Here is a 19,276-nt window from a genome sequence, read left to right on the forward strand (position 1 = left end):
TCTCTATTTTTTCTGTGCCATAATTGGGGTTTCCCAAAGCATTATAGCATAGCATCTCTGTTAGCTTCATTTTTTTCTGAGGCAAACCCTTAAAAAAACAGTCAGTTTTAATACAAAGCCTCGTGCCAAATGTCACACAGGTTCCTTTATTAACAGAGATCTGCACAATATCAAAATGTATAAAACAAATGAAATAAAAATAAACTGCCTGCATATATAGAATAAAAATGCTTCTTGAATAAAATAAAACAAATATCCCTTTCCTGCATAACAATTAAATTAAAAAATATATATTTTTTTTTAAATCGATATAAACGATATTGTCTCGTACCATATCGCGTTTGAAAATATATCGATATATATTAAAATCTCGATATATCGACCCAGGCCTATGTCCATGTAAATCAGATTATATTTGATTTGTATTATTACAGTAAATGATTGTGATTTACTGTCAGAGAAGCCGTTCCCCCAGAACAGAATTCAGCCCCGGCTTCTGCAGGTCTCCAACGTTGGGCTGTGATTTGTGGGCTAGAATGCCCCGACACCACTCCTGATGAACCTGATCCCGGGCCTTTTGTCATGGCTGAGCGTGGAAGTGAGAGTGGCTGTAACACGGTCCCCCCTCTCCCTCTGCATCGCCACACACACACACACACACACACACACACACACACACACACACACACACACACACACACCGGTGCAGCGAACAGCCACAGCTCCGTGGCTCCAGCCTCACTCCCGAGAGTTTATTTTGACTTGCGTGTCTGTTTTATGTCTGTCGAAAATGTGTTCTGCCTTACCAGTTTTCCCCCTCCAAATAGGAAGTCAGATTTAAGTCGGTAGTACTGGAAGTGCTGCGTATAAACACACCTGACAAGCTGAATGATTAGTAATGACTTTTCAAACCTGAACCCCAACCTTAGGCCTCAACTCAGGCCCCTGCGGTCAAATCAATTAATATTGGATTGCACTAGAGTTTGAAACTTTACTTGGTCCTTCAGTAAATATGTTTAAGAATATGAATGTAATTATTTTTTTTGAGTAATTTTAAACTAAATCCTATTTGGCCTAAGCATTTTTATTCTAACAGAATAGCCCTGCTGTTAAGTTAATTGTTTGGATAAGCTCTCATTTGACAGAGACATTATGGAAGAAGAAATAAACTTGACGATAAAGATGCATTAGCAGTTTAAATCTTTATACTTGTTTATGCATTCTAGTACATTTTAAGTTGAATATGAAAGCTTTTATGTTCATGAATCTCATCATTTGGTGGTGGAGCTTCTTTTCCACCATCAGCAGTTCAAGTCTTCAGGGTAGAATGAAAATGTCTGGTTTGCGTTGGCGACTTTGATTTCACTTATCAAACATTCAAGTTTTTAGCATAAATGCACAACACAAGCATTGTGATTGGTTGTAATTGAGATGCAGATTTTTGAGTAGTCACGCATTAAACCCCACTTGAGCTCGAATTTAGTTGGATTCAAATCATGAACTCACTCACGCACATCCAGTTTCCTTAATTGAATAAGATGCTTAAACCTCAGCCGATGCAAAGAGACACAGTAGGGCTTTTAGTCGCCACTGGTTCATCACCATTAACGGGTCAATGCCTTTATAGGATGAATCCTGATCACCTTTGTGATCCTCAGGATTTTTTTCTTGCATCGTTGTTAAGTAAATGTTGTACCTTGTTGATCCTTTTCTAATGTATAATTAGGTGCTATAATTAGGAGGTGTTTTTAGATTTGATCCAGTTACTTTGCTTGGACAAAGAACTCTTATTTCACGCATGCTGCGCAGTAAATGCAAGGTGTCTTATTGCCTCCTGGTGCCAGAAGCCGAGTTGAGCGGAGGGAAGAGGAAAGATTAAGGTGTAACATGGCGGCTAGTCCTGCGTTCTGGTGGGCCTTAGTAATGTTAGAGCTGGCTGCTGCAGCACTGATGTTAGTGCGTTTACATGGGAAGTTTAATTCCTCTTTAATTCATAATTAAAATTAAATCCTATTTAAAATTATTAAAAATTACCATGTAAACACCTAATTCCTAATGAAAATGGCCATTCCGAATTAGACTTAATTCCGAAGTAAGTGGCTGGTTTATTCCGATTTTAACCTGACCTGGAAATAATTAAAGGAAAAGATGGCAGGAAACATAAAAATCTTCGACATGATGTTGTCGTGCTGCTGCTTCAAAAATAAAATCAAAACAAATCCAAAAAGGATGCTCATAATGTGGTCCTCCATGTTGTTGTTAATCGAGTAAGTTTGTTTTTCTTCCAGAAGACGTAAATACGTAAAGACGTCCCCCCCCTATCCAATCAGAACCTTCCCAACCCCCAGACCTTAAGAGGAATTGTCTAAAGCCGATCAAACGTGTTTTCCATGTAAACCTCAATTCATAATTACTATTTCCATGTAAACTCGAAGGAAAATAGTTTAATTCTGAATTATTTAATTCGGAATAATTAATTCCGAATTAAAAAACATTGTGTAACCGTGACCAATGAAAAACAGCCCCTCTAGAAAGGAGCCTAATATTCCATAAATATAGTCAGAATTGTCTGACTTTAAGCAAGAAATATGGTGGTTGACTGCATATCACTTCTTTTTAGGGCTCTTCAATATGCTAATCACCTGAGTTTGTTTTTTGCAAAGCCTCGGCCCATCATTTAAGTAGCCAGTTGCATATGACGGTTCCCGTAATGTGCCGATTTCTATCCTCGGCTCTGAAGATGAGGAGCTCAAACAAACTGAATAAATCCCGCCGAGGTCCGCCATACTGTGTCATTGTATTTATGTCAGACCTGACCCGCAACAGGTAAATATAGATATAGTATTTTGGCATTCTTCCTGCTGTACGAAGAACAGCTCACATTTGTGTTGCACAGAGAAATGGCCCGGGTGACGCTCTTGTCATTCACGCCATGTCCTGTCACAATCATAAATACTATACACAATATTCTACATTATTAGTATTTTCTTGTTTCATAGCTTATTTTTCTTAATCAACACCAGTCAATCGTAAATATCAAATTTATATTTATTTATTTTCTGAATTTTAATCCTGTAACAGTTTTTTATGTACCGGTATGATTTATAAATGTCTATACTGTATATACATTTACTCATGTTCTTGTTGTTGTTGATGATCTTAGTATTTTTTTAATGCTACTTCATTTTTCTACTCCACTAAAAACTCTACGTTTCAGCCTTTCCAGCCATCAACTTTGGCTTCTAGTTACTTTAGAGTTTGCTCTTTCAGTGCAGAGAAGAAAAAACTAGTTCATCACAATAGCTAATAAATATGTGACTTTGATGATTTCAACATCTTAAAGTAGCTCACCTTTACCAGCTGTAACATTAAAGCGCTAAACAATACATCACAAACTCTTATCAAACAACCTCACAATGTGGCTCTGACATCTTTTGTATTGTAAGTGATATTACTTTTAGCACTCTTAAGTTTTGTTTTTAATGAATTAATTTAACTTCTATTTAATTTATTTCACGGAGACTTGGCCATGATGGTATGGAAGTTGCAGACAGGCACGCAAAGGAAAAAAAAACAACAACCCAAAACTAACATTTTAATATGTTTTTGTTTAAAGTAAACATATTTTCCTTATGAAACCCTGTCTGGGACAACAGAACTCCTGGGACCATTTAGGCATTCAAACCCGTTCACCACGAGAAGGTGCTGAGTTTAGGAGCAGCAAAATACAGTATATTTTCATTACCATTACATTTGGGAAAACTGCTTGCTTACAAAGATCTTGGAATGATATTGAGAGCTTTCAAAGAAATACTGAATGAATTCAGATGTGAAAACTCGTAACTTTAAAAAGTAATTTTGAGTTTGTATTGTCTATTTTGGTTTTCATTGTCAAAACTGTCAGTTTTGTCTTCATGTTTATATTATACATGTAAATCAGGGGCAGAATGATGTGTTTTAACATCCATTTGAAGGGTATTCACAGTATGTATTAAGATAAGATAAGATGAATGAATGAATGAATGAATTGTCTTTATTTCGGTCATTGTACAAGTTATTTTACAAAACAAAATGAAAAAAGTAAAATAAACATTGCTTTTGCCGAAAAGGTGTAGGATGAAGCCTAAGCTTCTACCCTTTTTCTCCTGTGATCAGCTTAAATCTGAGACATTAACATTACTCCGTGGAAACAAAAATAAATAAGACAAAATATAAAATTGACGTTTCACATTCTAGAATGTTTTTGATAATATACTTTATAGTTATAGTGTTTTATATTTATTTACAACATTTTCTTTAAACATTTTCTTAAACTTGAAGATAGAACTGCACATTTTTAGGTCATTGTCACAACTATTCCATATTTCTCTAGCCTTAATTGATGTCCATCTCTTTTTAATATTAGTTCTTGCTGTCGTCGTCTCAAACATGAGTTTCCCCCTCAGGTCAGAGCGGGTTTTCTTTTATTTGGAACAATTCCTGAATGCAGTTTCTGCTGGGCTTTAAAGGCAAATAAAACAGTTTTCTGCTGAGTATTATATTTAATAAAGAGATTATTTGTTGGTTCATAATAGTCAGATCTATTAATTGTCCTTAAAGCTCTTTTCTGTAATAAGAAAATAGGGTTTATATTTGTTTTATAGGTGTTACCCCAAACCTCCACACAATAAGTCATGTATGGAACTATGAGTGAGTTATACATCAGAAACTGTGCTCTTTGACAGAAGATATCATTTGTTTTACTTAATATTGCTAGGGTTTTAGACATTTTTGATTTTACACTATTTATATGTGGTTTCCAGCAAGGTTTATCACCAATTATTACCCCCAGGAACTTATTTTCGTATACTTTCTATTTACATACCACTAATTAGGGTCCGAGCACTGACAGTGCGGAGGCCCTATTGTATCTGTAGGAATTTTTTCTAAACATGCCCCAAAAGTCACCAAATGTTGCACGCAAGCCAGGCCTGGCGAAAAATGTTATATTTAATGGTTTGCATTAATGGGCGTGGCCTAATGTCTCAACAGCGCCCCCTAGAAAACTTTGTGCCTCAAGCCCCACAATACGGTTTGTCGTACATGCACGAAAATCGGTACACACCTGTATCATGTCACAACTTAAAGAAAAGTCTCTTGGCGCCATGGCCGAAACTGAACAGGAAGTCGGCCATTTTTAATTAATCGTGTAATTTTGGCGCAATTTATGCCATTTCTTCGGCAGTTAATACAGCCCGAACCGTAACGTGCACCCAGGTGTGTTATACATCAAAATGTGCGTCTCCATCCTGCGACGATGCGCATTACTTTTTCTCCGTCAAAAGCGTTACCGTGGGGGGAACCGGTGGCGCAGCTGGTAGTGCAGCCATCTCACAGCAAGAAGGTCCTGGGTTCGATTCCCGCCAGGGATGCTGTGGGCGCTGAATTGGCAATCCATAGATAAGATAAGATAGTGCTTTATTGATCCCCAGAAGGGAAATTCGGGTGTTACAGCAGCTCAAAGTCAGATACATGTTCAGGGCAACATGAACTCAGACTAAATAAACGATATAGATAAATTGTAAGTATGAAAAATAAAAATACAGTAATATAGACACTGAATACGTGGACTATAAACATATTAAGTACATTAAGTTGTCTAAAAACTTTTCTCAGATTCTTTTCTCTCCTGCCTCAAAAAATAGTAAAGAAAGATTTGAATGGTTCTTTAATATTAGTATAAAGTGTAGGTCATTTGCAGTGTTATGTTTTTGGTTTAAGTAAAAGGGAGTTCAAAAACTGCTATCAGTTAAATGCCAGTAGAAATTCCAGTCTTTGGCATTTCAGCAGCCTTCAGTTGCAGTCGGATCATTTTTCTTTTCAGAAGAGCCAGTTGTGACTTCCCAAATTGAGCTTGTATTTGTATAGCCTTTCCACAGCATGTAATTGCTGTATGTATTTGGGGAGCTTGTAAAACTTTGCACCAGTAGGAAATGTAGTAATGTTCTTTTCTTGTAAATAAATTTATTTTGCCAGTTTTTAATTCCATCTCAAGGCTTCCATCTTATGTTTTCCATAGCCTCATGAAACTTTGTGGTTTCAATGGCTTGGTTTAATTCAAGTTCATAAAAAGATATGTGCAGATTGTCTCCACCGTAGGGGAAAGTGCTCATGGAATAAGCTCAGCGCTGATGTGAAAACTTAAAAAGCAGATGTCAACGTGTTTCATCAAGGAGGAAGTACACAGACTGGATTAATGATGGTGGCACTGTAAAAGGACACATAACATCCATTATGGTCTTTAGTGATGATTGTGAACAGTTATGGATGTTAAAAATAAGACTTGTGCATCATTTAAGTCACATTCAGCATTATGTATTTAAGACATCTTCCAAATGTGTCACAGTAAACTATAGTGGTAATGGACTGGAACTGAAGGCAAATGAGTTCAGCAGGTCAGTCGTCTGCTCACTTCATTGGATAGCAATTTAAGATCGGTAGGTTCCAAAGTGGGAGGTTGTTCCATCCATTAGGTGGAGATGTACCCATAGTATGACTGTATTACTCTAAATCTTTTGACCATGGCACTACTAATTGTCTCATAATTATATCACCGTCACATTTCTTAATATCTCATAATGAAAAATAGAATGTTAGAAATAGGGCTGTCAGTTTAGCTCGTTAATTAGATTAATTAATTACACTGCTTATTAAGGTAATATGAAAATTAACGCAATTAATTCTGAGTTGCAAAATGCGCAAGCATTTTAAATGTGTCCCATTGAGGGACCCGTAGGCCACTACTTCCCTCCTGCTGCTGAGTCATGCTAGTCATAACAGACCTGGACGACTCAGGGGGGACTCAGCAAATCTCTGAACGGCAAGTTTATGTATAAAAAGAAAGAAGACGGGACTATCAACAGGACACGGTTATTTATACATTTTGTAAAAAAGAATGTTCCTATCAGCGGAGCTGCTCCAGCCTGAATTATCATTTAAACACTTAACATGTCCGCACAAGTTCCACTGTAAACGTTACAGCTACTAGTACTTGAATCGCTGTATTGAGTCAGCTTTAGTTTTAATTTTGAATTGAGAGTCTCAGCCTTATTTTATTTCTGAATTTTATTTATTTAACTGTATTTTAGTTGCATTTTTGAATAATGCACCTGGACTAATTGGTTTGCTGATGTTCTTGAGCTTTTTCTTTTTAATTTCATTTATTAAACACACTTCACCAATAAAAATGTGGATTTCAAATCTTCTCTTCTTAGTGTATTTAATTGATTAGTCATGCACTGCAATTTTGCAATGTCCTAGAATTCTAATTCTTTATTTGGGGACCATTAGCAGATATGAGATTAAAATTCGATTAATTAATTATAAATCCTGTAATTAATTAGATTCATTTTTTTAATCGCCTGACAGCACTAATTAGAAATATTGGTAAATGGACTGATGAATCTTAATTATGGGGTTTTCCTTAATCACCGGGGAATCCATCTCACCAGGATCTAAGCATCCTTTTTGTATTATTGCTCAACCTGGCAGATATTTTGGTGGTACGACTGTTAGCAATAGCAGCTCCCAAAGAAGTTGGTACATTAGTATCAATGATTTTACAAGTGGTTCGTATTTAGAAAATGTAAAAGAAGTCAAGATACTAAAAGCTTCTCTCTGTGGAAAATATGGTTTGGCTCTTATCCCAAGTGACTGGGAAGAGTTTGATATTTGCGTCATTGCTTGCCTGATTAGTTGAAGTTTCCGAGCAAAGACTTCCCTTATGGCTATATTGAACAAATCCTCAGGAAAGTCCGGTTGTGTTCAAAGTTCTGCAACATCCCCAGAACATTAGTCTAACTTAGGAGAGGATTCCTGTGTTGTGAAGGAAATCCAGCTAATCTTATCCACCTAGTCCTAATGACTTAAGACCTTAACATCCCACACTGTGAAAGTCCCGGACAGACAATTATTGACCCAACTAAGTAACCAAGTAAGCTCCTTTGGGGTATTAAACCCGCCATCATCTACCTACTTCACAAAAAACACTGCCATCTGGAACATGCAGACAGCAATGTCCATAAAGTAGATTGTCTTCCAAAAGGGAGGTCAGGGGATCAATCCCTGCCCCGTGGTGAAGTGTCCTTGTGCAGGGAACCTTTCCTCCATCCCTAATATGCTCACTGGGGTATGATTGTAGAAAGTGTCACTGTACAAAGAGTGAAGATACAACAAAAAGTGCTGCGTCAGTGTTTTTGTGTGAAGGAGAAAGTACCTGGACAGTTATCCTGGATAGGGTTGGAAAAAAAAAAGTCTGTATAAAGGTGAAGAGAATTCCCTATTTTACCATTTATCACTGCAAGGATTATCTCTTTTGATCCCTCTAGTGTGTTTAACACACCTTGCTGATTGCAAAATGAAGCGACGTTTTCTGGGACCGCTTTTCCATTAGTACCTACTCAGCCCGACTCGCCTCACCCCGGTTTGGTTCTTTTCCACTAGGGCTCTAACGTGCCAAGTAGATACTTTTCTGTATCTATTCTGCTGAGGTTCTAAGCTGCTGAGTCGGCTGTATCTGACATCATCACACTACAGACCACCGATTGGTCGGGGGGTTGGAGTCAGACGTCTGAGCCAGGAGGAGGAAATCAGAGAAAGAGACTCTGTCGGATTCTTGTTCATTTTATTCAACCAGAAACAGCAGCAAAAGTCTGTTTCATGATCCAACTCTGAGGTGCAGATGTTCATAAACCTGGTGCTGAGGAGAGAATTAAAAAGGGATCTAGACGGAGATAAGGAACGACCAGATCTCCCAGGAGCTCTGTCTCTTCATAGCTGCTCACGGCTCCAGCTGACTTTTCAGCAGCACAGAGACAAACTAGCAAAAAATAAAAGCGTTGCCGCTTGAAGCTTCTCTCACACACTGTTTTTCCATGCATAAATAACCCTTTTAAAACCTGAATATTGGCAATAACCCGAATTTGCACGGCCATGTAAACACCAATAACCCCTTTGAATAACCCGAATTTGCTCATATTCCGGTTTTTAAAAACCCCAATATGACCCCTGGGTTACTCCTTTTAAAACCTGAATATTGGGTCATGTAAACGCCAAACGGAATATCCCCATCAAACGGAACATGAATTTGTTTTCTGCACATGCTCTGTTCACAAGGAATCCTGGTCTTTTGAGTCCAGGAAGTTCTTATAAACACGGAGAAACACAAGACCAGGAGGAGACTAATCAGATAAGATAAGATAAGATAAACCTTTAATAGTCCCACAGAGGGGAAATTTGCAGTTTACAGCAGCAAAGGGGATAGTGCAAAAACAAGAGGCATCAATAGAAAAAGTAATAACACAGTAATAATAATAACACACTGTAAACAGTAAACTGGTATGCAATAATAATAATAATAAGAAAGATAAATAATAAGAAATACTAGTATATAAAAAGATAACTGACGGATATTTACAGATGGATATTTACATAATTGCACGTTGCAGTGAGTGAAAGATATTGCACATTATTTCCCTTATGTACATTTATTGTCAGGTTGTATGTGGTCTACTGTGCTGGTGCTGGTTGTGTAGTCTCACAGCTGCAGGGAGGAAGGACCTTCTGTAGCGCTCCTTCACACACCTAGGGTGAAGGAGCCTGTCGCTGAAGGAGCTCTCCAGCGCTCTGATGGTCCTTCATGGGGTGGGAGTCCTTCTCCATCATGGATGACAGCTTAGCCATCATCCTCCTCTCTCCCACCACCTGCACTGTGTCCAGAGAGCAGCCCACGACAGAGCCGGCCCTCTTGATGGTTTTGTCCAGCCTCCTTCTGTCTGCAGCTGTGATGTTGCTGCCCCAGCAGACCACTCCGTTAAAAATGGCTGATGCCACCACAGTGTCATTAAAAAGTTTTCAGGAGATTCTCCGGATATACACACTTACAAAAAATAACAAGATTACAAAATTAAAGGAGAAAAAAAGGAGAAAAAGCTCAAAGGTGAGCAGGAGCTGCTGTAACGAGCTGCCACTCACGCGGCGCTCACACAGGAACAATCACTTCATAAATGTAATGAAGGATATGAACATTTCTGCATTTGTAGACGGTAGAAAGTACCGGGATAGAAGATTTACAAGAAGGTGAGAGAAAAGTTGCGCAAAGCAGCATTTGTTTTGAATTTGGATACAGGAAGAAGAAGCAGAAATGACAGTAATTGTGTCATGATGTTCTCCGTGCGTCGCTGGTTTGATCCAGATATCCTGAATGATTAATTACCATGGAAACTGAATATTCCGAATGTTTCAGTAAACGGAATATTAGCAATAACCCGAATTTTGACTGCATGTAAACGTAGTAACTCTAATTTTTTAACTTGATATCCAACACAAGCCACAGACCCAGCAGCACATCTATCATCTCCTCCAGGTTCTGCATCTTTAGTGTTGTTGTCTTCTTCATTTAGATCACACAATCAAATACGTCACAGCAGCTTCTCCAACCTCCTACTTCTGATCTGGGTATCAAAAATAAACAAGGGCGAGGCGAGTGGAGTCGCTCTGAGTAGGTACTAGTGGAAAAGCGCCATTAGAAGTGCATTATGGGCCCGTGGACCTTGTAAGATCCTCAAGTCTCAACTATAATGTGCTGTGTGAATTGAGTTGATTTTGCAGTAAACATTTTGAATTAATAAATAAAATCAGAATACAAACTTCAAAAGTGGAATGTATAGCAGAAGGTCATGGTTGAAATCTCTAGAAATACATATCTATTCTAGATAGACCCAGCATTGCCTCTTCCTTTCAGTTTTGCTCCTCTGTTTGCAGTTGTCTGTCTTCCTGTGAAGTCTCACAGCCAGATAGAGAAGCGTTTGAGTCCAACATACTGCATGTTCCAGATATCACAACTTGGTGGAATGTATAGAAGTTAATCCGGTGGGGTTTTCATCACCACCACCAGTCTCATGTCCCACTGATCTCACATGACGTAACAATTGAGAGAGGAAATGTTGTGTACTTCCTCCTACATGCTCTACATTTCACTTCTGTCTTTCCTCCTCAACATCTCCTCTTAAACCCATTTGAATTTGAGGTTTTATTCTGGGTAATACTTGGGATTTGGACAGTTCACTCAGCAGCTTGCACATGTAAACAGCTTTGTCGTTGTCCGGGTTCCTCATCATAACAGAGGCCGAAAAGTTCCATGATTGCCAGTAGAAATCTTTAAAGCAGGGACATTTAACACAGCTTAGAAAAATATTTCAAAAATCAATGTTGCAATGGAAAAAGCTCAGTAAAAAGGCTCACGATAACGCAAACAGAGACTGAACATAAACTAGTGTAGCGTTTCAAGCTTATGCCCTGCCAATCTGCAGGTCCTTCCTCCCCCTTTACTACATGTTTGAGCTGATTTAACGGGAGAGCCGCGGTGTCACAGGAGACGGACCGCTATATGATCATTGAGAGTAGCTGGTTTGATTTCCAGCCTTTCTATTCTACTTATTGTCCTTGTGTAAGTTAGTGAATACCCCATTGATCCAGAGGTCCTCATTGCTGTGAAGCTGTGTATAACAAAACAATGAAAGAATTTTACAGATTATTTAATGATTTTCATGAATTCCCTCCCAGCTGGCATAAAAAGAGAATTAAGCTCCTAATTTTAAAACCACACATTCTCTTGCACTTGCAGTTAATTATTCATAAGATTAGCCTCTCTGTCCTCATATTTTCTCACCCACTGATCTTCTGGACATTTTGCAGAAGGAGCTCGATTAACAGAGTTACCAGAAAATCTGGAGCAAATACATTTGCATTCTCAGCAGCCACCCGTCAGAAACATCCAGCGCAACATTTATGACATCACTGGTGATGCTCAGTCCTTTCAAAAGATACACAAAAACTACTGATACCTGTGCCAATTCTTTAACCCTTGTGCTGTCTTCAGGTCAAGGGAGGGGGAAGGGATAATAGAAGGAATGAAGGAAGTAAGGAAGAAAGGACAAAAGGGCGTAAGGAAGGGAGAAAAGATGGAAGGAAGGAAAGAAGTAAGGAAGAAAGGAGAAAAGAAGGAAGAAAGTAGGACATGGAGGAAAGAAGGGAGAAAAGGAAAGATGGGAGGGAAGAAGGAATGGAGAAAAGGAAAGAAGGAAGGAAGGAAGGAAGGAAGGAAGGAAGGAAGGAAGGAAGGAAGGAAGGAAGGAGAAAAGAAGGAAGAAAGTAGGACATGGAGGAAAGAAGGGAGAAAAGGAAAGATGGGAGGGAAGAAGGAATGGAGAAAAGGAAAGAAGGAAGGAAGGAAGGAAGGGGGAAAAGATGGAAGGAAGGAAGGAAGGAGGAAAGAAGGAAGGAAGGAAGGAATGAGAAAAGAAGGAAAGAAGGAATAAAGTAGGAAATGGAGGAAAGAAGGGAGAAAAGGAAAGAGGGGAGGGATGAAGGAATGGAGAAAAGGAAAGAAATAAGGGAGTGAAGAAGGAATGAAGGAAAGAAGGAAGTAAGGAAGAAAGGAGAAATGAAGGAAAGAAGGAAGAAAGTAGGAAAGGGAGTAAGGAAGGGAGAAAAGATGGAAGGAAGGAAAGAAGGAAGAAAGGAGAAAAGAAGGAAAGAAGGAAGAAAAGGAAAGAATGGAGGGAGGAAGGAGTGGAGAAAGGGAAAGAAAGAAGGGAGGGAAGAATGGAGAAAATAAGGAAAGAAGGAAGGAAAGAAGGTAATAAAGGAACGAATGACAGAAGGGAGGTATGAAGAAAAAGGAGTAAAGGAGGGTAAAAAAGGAGGAAAAGAGGAAAGGAAGGAGCAGGAGGAAAGAAGGATAGAAGAATTGGGTCATTTTGACCCAAAGACAGTACAAGGGTTAATAATCTGTATTCTGTTTCTGACATTACGTCTTTGAAGAATCACCTTAAACAGCGTGTTTTTGTTTCCACTCTCACAACGCTGTATTGTCATCCTGCATTTCCTGTGTCCTTTCTCTGGCAGGCCACTCCATTTTCTCTTTAATTTCTGGAGTGGCTACAAGTCCTGTCCCAGGAAGTAAAAGAGCCGAGCCTCCTCTCTCCTCCACGTCGTATCCTCTCAGACCCAAGGGCCAGTTTGAGTAATAGTAATTGACACATTGATCTAATAGGGCCATCATAATAGGCCTGTTACTGAGCTGGGGAATGGTGCCCGGCGTCACCTTAACATGTGCAAGGACTGACATCCCGCCATGATCCATAATGATAATTGTGATTTAGCCTTGCTTTCAACCTATGCCCCGACGTCCCCAGCATCAGGAAATCATATTACATCTGACCCCGCATTGCCTCCATTAGAACTAGGTCATTTGTTAAAATACTGCAAAAGCAAAACAATTGAACCCTGTTCCATTTTGATTCTATAACGGCAGGTTATCATTGTCTCTTCGAATCAATCCAAGAGCGCCATTTTTCAGGATATAGCTCTGAATTGGATTGATCGGAGTCTGATAATGCTGAAATCAATGACGCAGCCGCCTGAAAGTAAATTATCGTTGGGTAAATGTTTGTATTAATCTTAATGACTGTACTCTTGATTGGTAATGGTACCTTTTGAGTGAAGACCTTCTGAAATGTTGGCTGAGGCGCTGGCTATCAAAATGGAAAAATGAATCAGGGATATCCCGAAACTTTTTTCAATTTGTCTTCTTCCAAAAAAATATTGCTTAGAAATGGAGGGAGGGATGCAGTATTACAGCCATTCAATGACCCGAGCAGGCACACTATACCTGCAGCAGTATTTCAACTCACAGGCCTTGTCAAGAAGTGATAGTGGTCATTTGGCACCGTGGCTGTGCGGTTTTTCTTTTCTAAAAATGCATCACTTGTGTTGATCTCTTGATATGAATGTTTTTATGTATGCTCCCTTTCTAAGTGGATCTAGCTCCTTCATCAGCTCACAACATTCAACATTCTCTACATGATAATTGCAGCTTCTAGTTCATTTGTTTGTTTCTTTGTTTGTTTTCTTTTCTTTTTTGCATATTGTTGATACTGATATATTAATTTATAAATATTAATAATATTTATATCAGTGTATATAGGTGTGAGGATGTTATTTTTTGTGTATGTGTGTGTGTGTATATATATATATATATATATATATATATATATATACAGTATATATACATACACATAGATACATACATACATACATACACACACACACATATACACATACACACATATATATATATATATATATATATATATATATATATATATATATATATATATATATATATATATATATATGTGTATATATGTATGTATGAATATATACATACCTTCCTACTCCTTTTCGAGCATGTTAATTATGAAGGATGCATGTTTTAATTTATATTTTTGTTTATTTTGTTTTCTCATTTACATTTATTTATTATTGATTATCTTTTTTTGTATTCACTACTGTTTCATGTTCGAAATAAAATTTCAATTAAATTCAATGTATTATCCCTGAATGAAAGTGTTCATATTTGTGTTAAAAAGATGAGTTGTACATCCAACCAGCCTGTGATGTAACCTGCACAGCGCTGGCCTCGTCCACTCATCTGTACCTGGGATTTCAGCTACACATTTCAATACAGTTGCTTTTTATGTATTTGATTAAAATAAGCAAAAAACTCACATAACCACTCACCGACTGTACTTACATCCATCCAGAGTATTTTAACTATTTATTTAGTTGATAATTTAGTTTAGATAGACCAAGCGTCCATCCTCCCTCCTCCGTGGGTTTAGAGTCAGGGTTGGACCACACCCAGTAATGTCTGCTGCCACCAGCATCCTAGCAGGAAACAGCTTTCCTGGAGCTTGCCTACTTCATACAGACTAAAGACTAAATATAATTGTTTAATTGAGTCTAATTGTCAGGTTTATCTCGTTGATTTTGTTGTAGAATCTGTTTAAGATCATTTCCATTCATTTGTTTTGGAGGCCCGCTCATCTCATTTACTCCTGGCACTTGTACTTTTGAGGATTCACAAAAATAATGAACCACTAATGTAGCATAAATAATAGAATGAATAGTTCCATTTGTGTATTGTGATCAGTACTGGAGTTGAGGGGGGATAAGGGGGGACGGCATCCCCCCCTGAAATAAAAACGGTCCAAATCATCCCCCCCTGAAATAAAAACGGTCAAAATCAACCCCCCCTGAAATAAAAACGGTCCAAATCATCCCCCCTGAAATCAAAACGGTCCAAATCACCCCCCCCCAGAAATAAAAACGGTCCAAATCATCCCCCCTGAAATAAAAACGGTCCAAATCATCCCCCCTGTAAAACTGCCATCACTCCTTTCCATCCCTTACGTCATTTCATCAATGAATGTGGTTTTACTGCTATTTCAACATTTAGAGTCATCACCAGAAAAATAACACCAGAAAAATAACTTATTTGACAATTTTCACCTGTTTCAAGTAAATTTTCACTTGAAATTAGTAGAAAAATCTGCCAGTGGGACAAGATTTATCTTCTCATTACAAGCAAAAAAATCTTGTTCCACTGGCAGATTTTTCTACTAATTTTAAGTGAAAATCTACTTGAAACAGGTGAAAATTGTTGTTTTTTCCAGTGATGAGTCTTGTTTTAAGTGTAATGAGATTTCTTTACTAAAATGAGACATTTTAACTAGAAATAAGACAAATATTCTTGTTAAGATTTTGAGTTTTTGCAGTGATCCATTTTATTTATCCTGTGAAGGACAGAGTCATATTGATAAGTTCAGAAAAGTGTTTTTTATTGTTGTGTTTTGATGTATTTGATGTAAGCCCAGTGGATATTTAAAGCTTACAGAAGGCTGCATTTAACTGCTGCTATGTCATTCCTGCAGTATTTCTGCAGGTGTTTTGGTCACTGCTATTATTTGTAATATATTATATTATTTGTAATCAGCACAAATTATCTGTCCCCATATGATCAAATCCACCATCCACCCTGATCTTTTTTTACAACTCGAGTACTGATTTTGATCAATCCATAATGGTAAATCTTAATGAATTGCTAAATGTGGTAAATAGATCTTCTAAATATCACAATGCTAATTTCTAGTTTTACTTCACAACCCCCCAAAAAAGAGAAAAATAAGATGATCTCATGCGTGGTGTGATAGTTCTCTCCTCTAGTTTTTGCTTTTTCTTCTTCACACCATGTTTGCATGTTTTCTGGCACCATTAACCCACCCTCAACTGACGAGCAGGGTGTGTTGGTGGCTGGAAATTCAGCGTGGCTGAGATCATCGGTGTTCTGTAACGGATGAAAGTCTTCCCATTATGAGCTCTTCCTTTGATTAATGCCCAGATTTCCCTCAGTGACGTGGCAGTGGTTGCTCTCTGTGAAAATGTATTTTCCAGCAGTGTCTTGCGCTGACTCTGCTGAACAAAGAGATGGTGCCCTCATGGATCTTCTGAATCAGTGGTCAAAGTTTGCAGTTGCACCCCCTCTTCTTCTTTATTCCTTTCTTTTTCCTTCTTGTGTTGTAATTAGTGCTGTCAGGCGATTAAAAAAAGTCAATCTAATTAATTACAGGATTTATCATTAATTAATCTAATTAATCACATTTTAATCTCATATCTGCTAATGGTCCCCAAATAAAGAATTAGAATTCTAGGACATTGCAAAATTGCAGTGCATGATTAATCAATTAAATACACTAAGAAGAGAAGATTTGAAATCCACATTTTTATTGGTGAAGTGTGTTTCTAGATGAAATTCAAAAGAAAAAGCTCAAGCATCATCAGCAAACCAATTAGGCCAGGTGCTTTATTCAAAAATACAATACAAATGCAGTTAAATAAATAAAATTCAGAAATAAAATAAGGCTGAGTCTCAAATAGGCTCTTAAGCAGACTCTCAATTCAAAATTCAAACTAAAGCTGACTCAATACAGCGATTCAAGTACTAGTAGCTGTAACGTTTACAGTGGAACTAGTCCGGACATGTTTAGTGTTTAAATGATAATTCAGGCTGGAGCAGCTCCGCTGATAGGAAAATTCTTCCTTACAAAATGTACAAATCACCGCGTTCTTGTTGATAGTCCCGTCTTCTTTCTTTTTATACATAAACTTGCCGTTCAAAGGCCCCAGCAGAGATTTGCTGAGTCTCCCCTGAGTGGTCCAGGTCTGTCAGGTCTTTGTTAGTTTGACCAGCAGCTGGAGGGAAGTGACCTGTTACTGCCAAGTGAACTACGGCTCCCTCAATGGGACACATTTAAAATCCTTGCGCATTTTGCCACTCATAATTAATTGCGTTCATTTTCATAACGCGTTAATAAGCAGTGGAATTAATTAATCTAATTAACGTGCTAAACTGACAGCCCTAGTTGTAATTCTATGCAGATATAATCATTGATATATCATAAAATACTTTTATAGACATTTCAAATAGGGAGCCAGTATGGTTGCAGAGACATTTAACCTTTGTACTTCCTTCCTTCCTTCCTTCCTTCCTTCCTTCCTTCCTTCCTTCCTTCCTTCCTTCCTTCCTTCCTTCCTTCCTTCCTTCCTTCCTTCCTTCCTTCCTTCCTTCCTTCCTTCCTTCCTTCCTTCCTTCCTTCCTTCCTTCTTTCCTCCCTTCCTCTTTTCTCCCTACCTTCCTTCTTTTCTCCCTTCCTTCTTTCCTCCTGCTCTCTACTTCCTTCCTTCCTTCCTTCCTTCCTTCCTTCCTTCCTTCCTTCCTTCCTTCCTTCCTTCCTTCCTTCCTTCCTTCCTTCCTTCCTTCCTTCCTCCCTCCCTTCCTTCCTCCTGCTCCCTCCCTTCCTCTTTCCTTCCTTCCTTCCTTCCTTCCTTCCTTCCTTCCTTCCTTCCTTCCTTCCTTCCTTCCTTCCTTCCTTCCTTCCTTCCTTCCTTCCTTCCTTCCTTCCTCCCTCCCTTCCTTCCTCCTGCTCTCTCCCTTCCTTCCTTCCTTCCTTCCTTCCTTCCTTCCTTCCTTCCTTCCTTCCTTCCTTCCTTCTTTCCTCCCTTCCTCTTTTCTCCCTACCTTCCTTCTTTTCTCCCTTCCTTCTTTCCTCCTGCTCTCTACTTCCTTCCTTCCTTCCTTCCTTCCTTCCTTCCTTCCTTCCTTCCTTCCTTCCTTCCTTCCTTCCTTCCTTCCTTCCTTCCTTCCTTCCTTCCTCCCTCCCTTCCTTCCTCCTGCTCCCTCCCTTCCTCTTTCCTTCCTTCCTTCCTTCCTTCCTTCCTTCCTTCCTTCCTTCCTTCCTTCCTTCCTTCCTTCCTTCCTTCCTTCCTCCCTCCCTTCCTTCCTCCTGCTCTCTCCCTTCCTTCCTTCCTTCCTTCCTTCCTTCCTTCCTTCCTTCCTTCCTTCCTTCATTCTTTCCTTCTTTTCATTCCTCCTTCCTTCCTTCCTTCCTTCCTTCCTTCCTTCCTTCCTTCCTTCCTTCCTTCCTTCCTTCCTTCCTTCCTTCCTTCCTTCCTTCCTTCCTTCCTTCCTTCCTTCCTTCCTTCATTCTTTCCTTCTTTTCATTCTTCCTTGTTTCCTCCCTTCTTCTCTTCCTCCTTCCTTGACCTGAAGACAGTACAAGGGTTAAACATTCTCTCTAAAACCCCCTGCTGTGTTGAGAAGTGACCACTGCTATTTACTCCCATCTGCAGCAGAAAGGTGTTCCTGCTGAGACTGATGGAGTGTTTATCTTCACTCACTAGGCACTAGATGGCCAAATGGGCTGTTGAAAGCACTGGGTTGGCTACGGCTCAAAAAGCCAAAGGAACACTCCAGTTCACCCCTGTGACTTTAGCCAACGCGGCACCACGGGCCTCTCTCGGGGGGACGGAGAATAGAACACTGCTACAGGACTTTCTCACAGGGGTCTTTCTTGATTAAGATTTATGTCTAAGCTTTCTTTTTGCCAACAGTCCTTGCTTGCTATTGGAGAAGCTTGCTCACGCAACCCACATCTACGCTACGATGATAGAAGGGCTTCCACTAAATGTGTTCCATGACGAAGCATTTCCTCTTTTAACCCCCACACGTCTCCTTCTCACTCCGTACATCCGCGGGTGAGGGTGGGCCAAGGGGGGCACGCCAGAAACAAATACCGTACTATGTATATTTTTAAACTTCAAGTTATTTTCCTGTGTTTGGGAGCAGACCAGTTCCGGTTTTAGAATCTCCTCTTCCAGTTACAGAGAGAGAGCGGACATCCAGTTTACGGGTTTAAATATACTGCTGCTCAATCCTAGACCGTTTTGAAGGACAAAGAAATGCATTCTCATTTACAGGACTGTCTCAGAAAATTAGAATATTGTGATAAAGTTCCTTATTTTCTGTAATGCAATTAAAAAAACAAAAATGTCATAC

The 19,276-nt window shown here is 38.9% G+C and overlaps 1 protein-coding gene across 4 annotated transcripts in view; it reads left to right on the top strand.

Moving 5' to 3' along the window:
* Nucleotides 1-19,276, top strand: part of bcas3 (BCAS3 microtubule associated cell migration factor) — a 515,318-nt gene that overhangs the window by 44,465 nt on the left and 451,577 nt on the right. The gene's annotated exons all lie outside the window — the stretch shown is intronic.

Source organism: Cololabis saira, chromosome 4, assembly GCF_033807715.1.
Source record: "Cololabis saira isolate AMF1-May2022 chromosome 4, fColSai1.1, whole genome shotgun sequence".
NCBI lineage: Eukaryota > Metazoa > Chordata > Actinopteri > Beloniformes > Belonidae > Cololabis > Cololabis saira.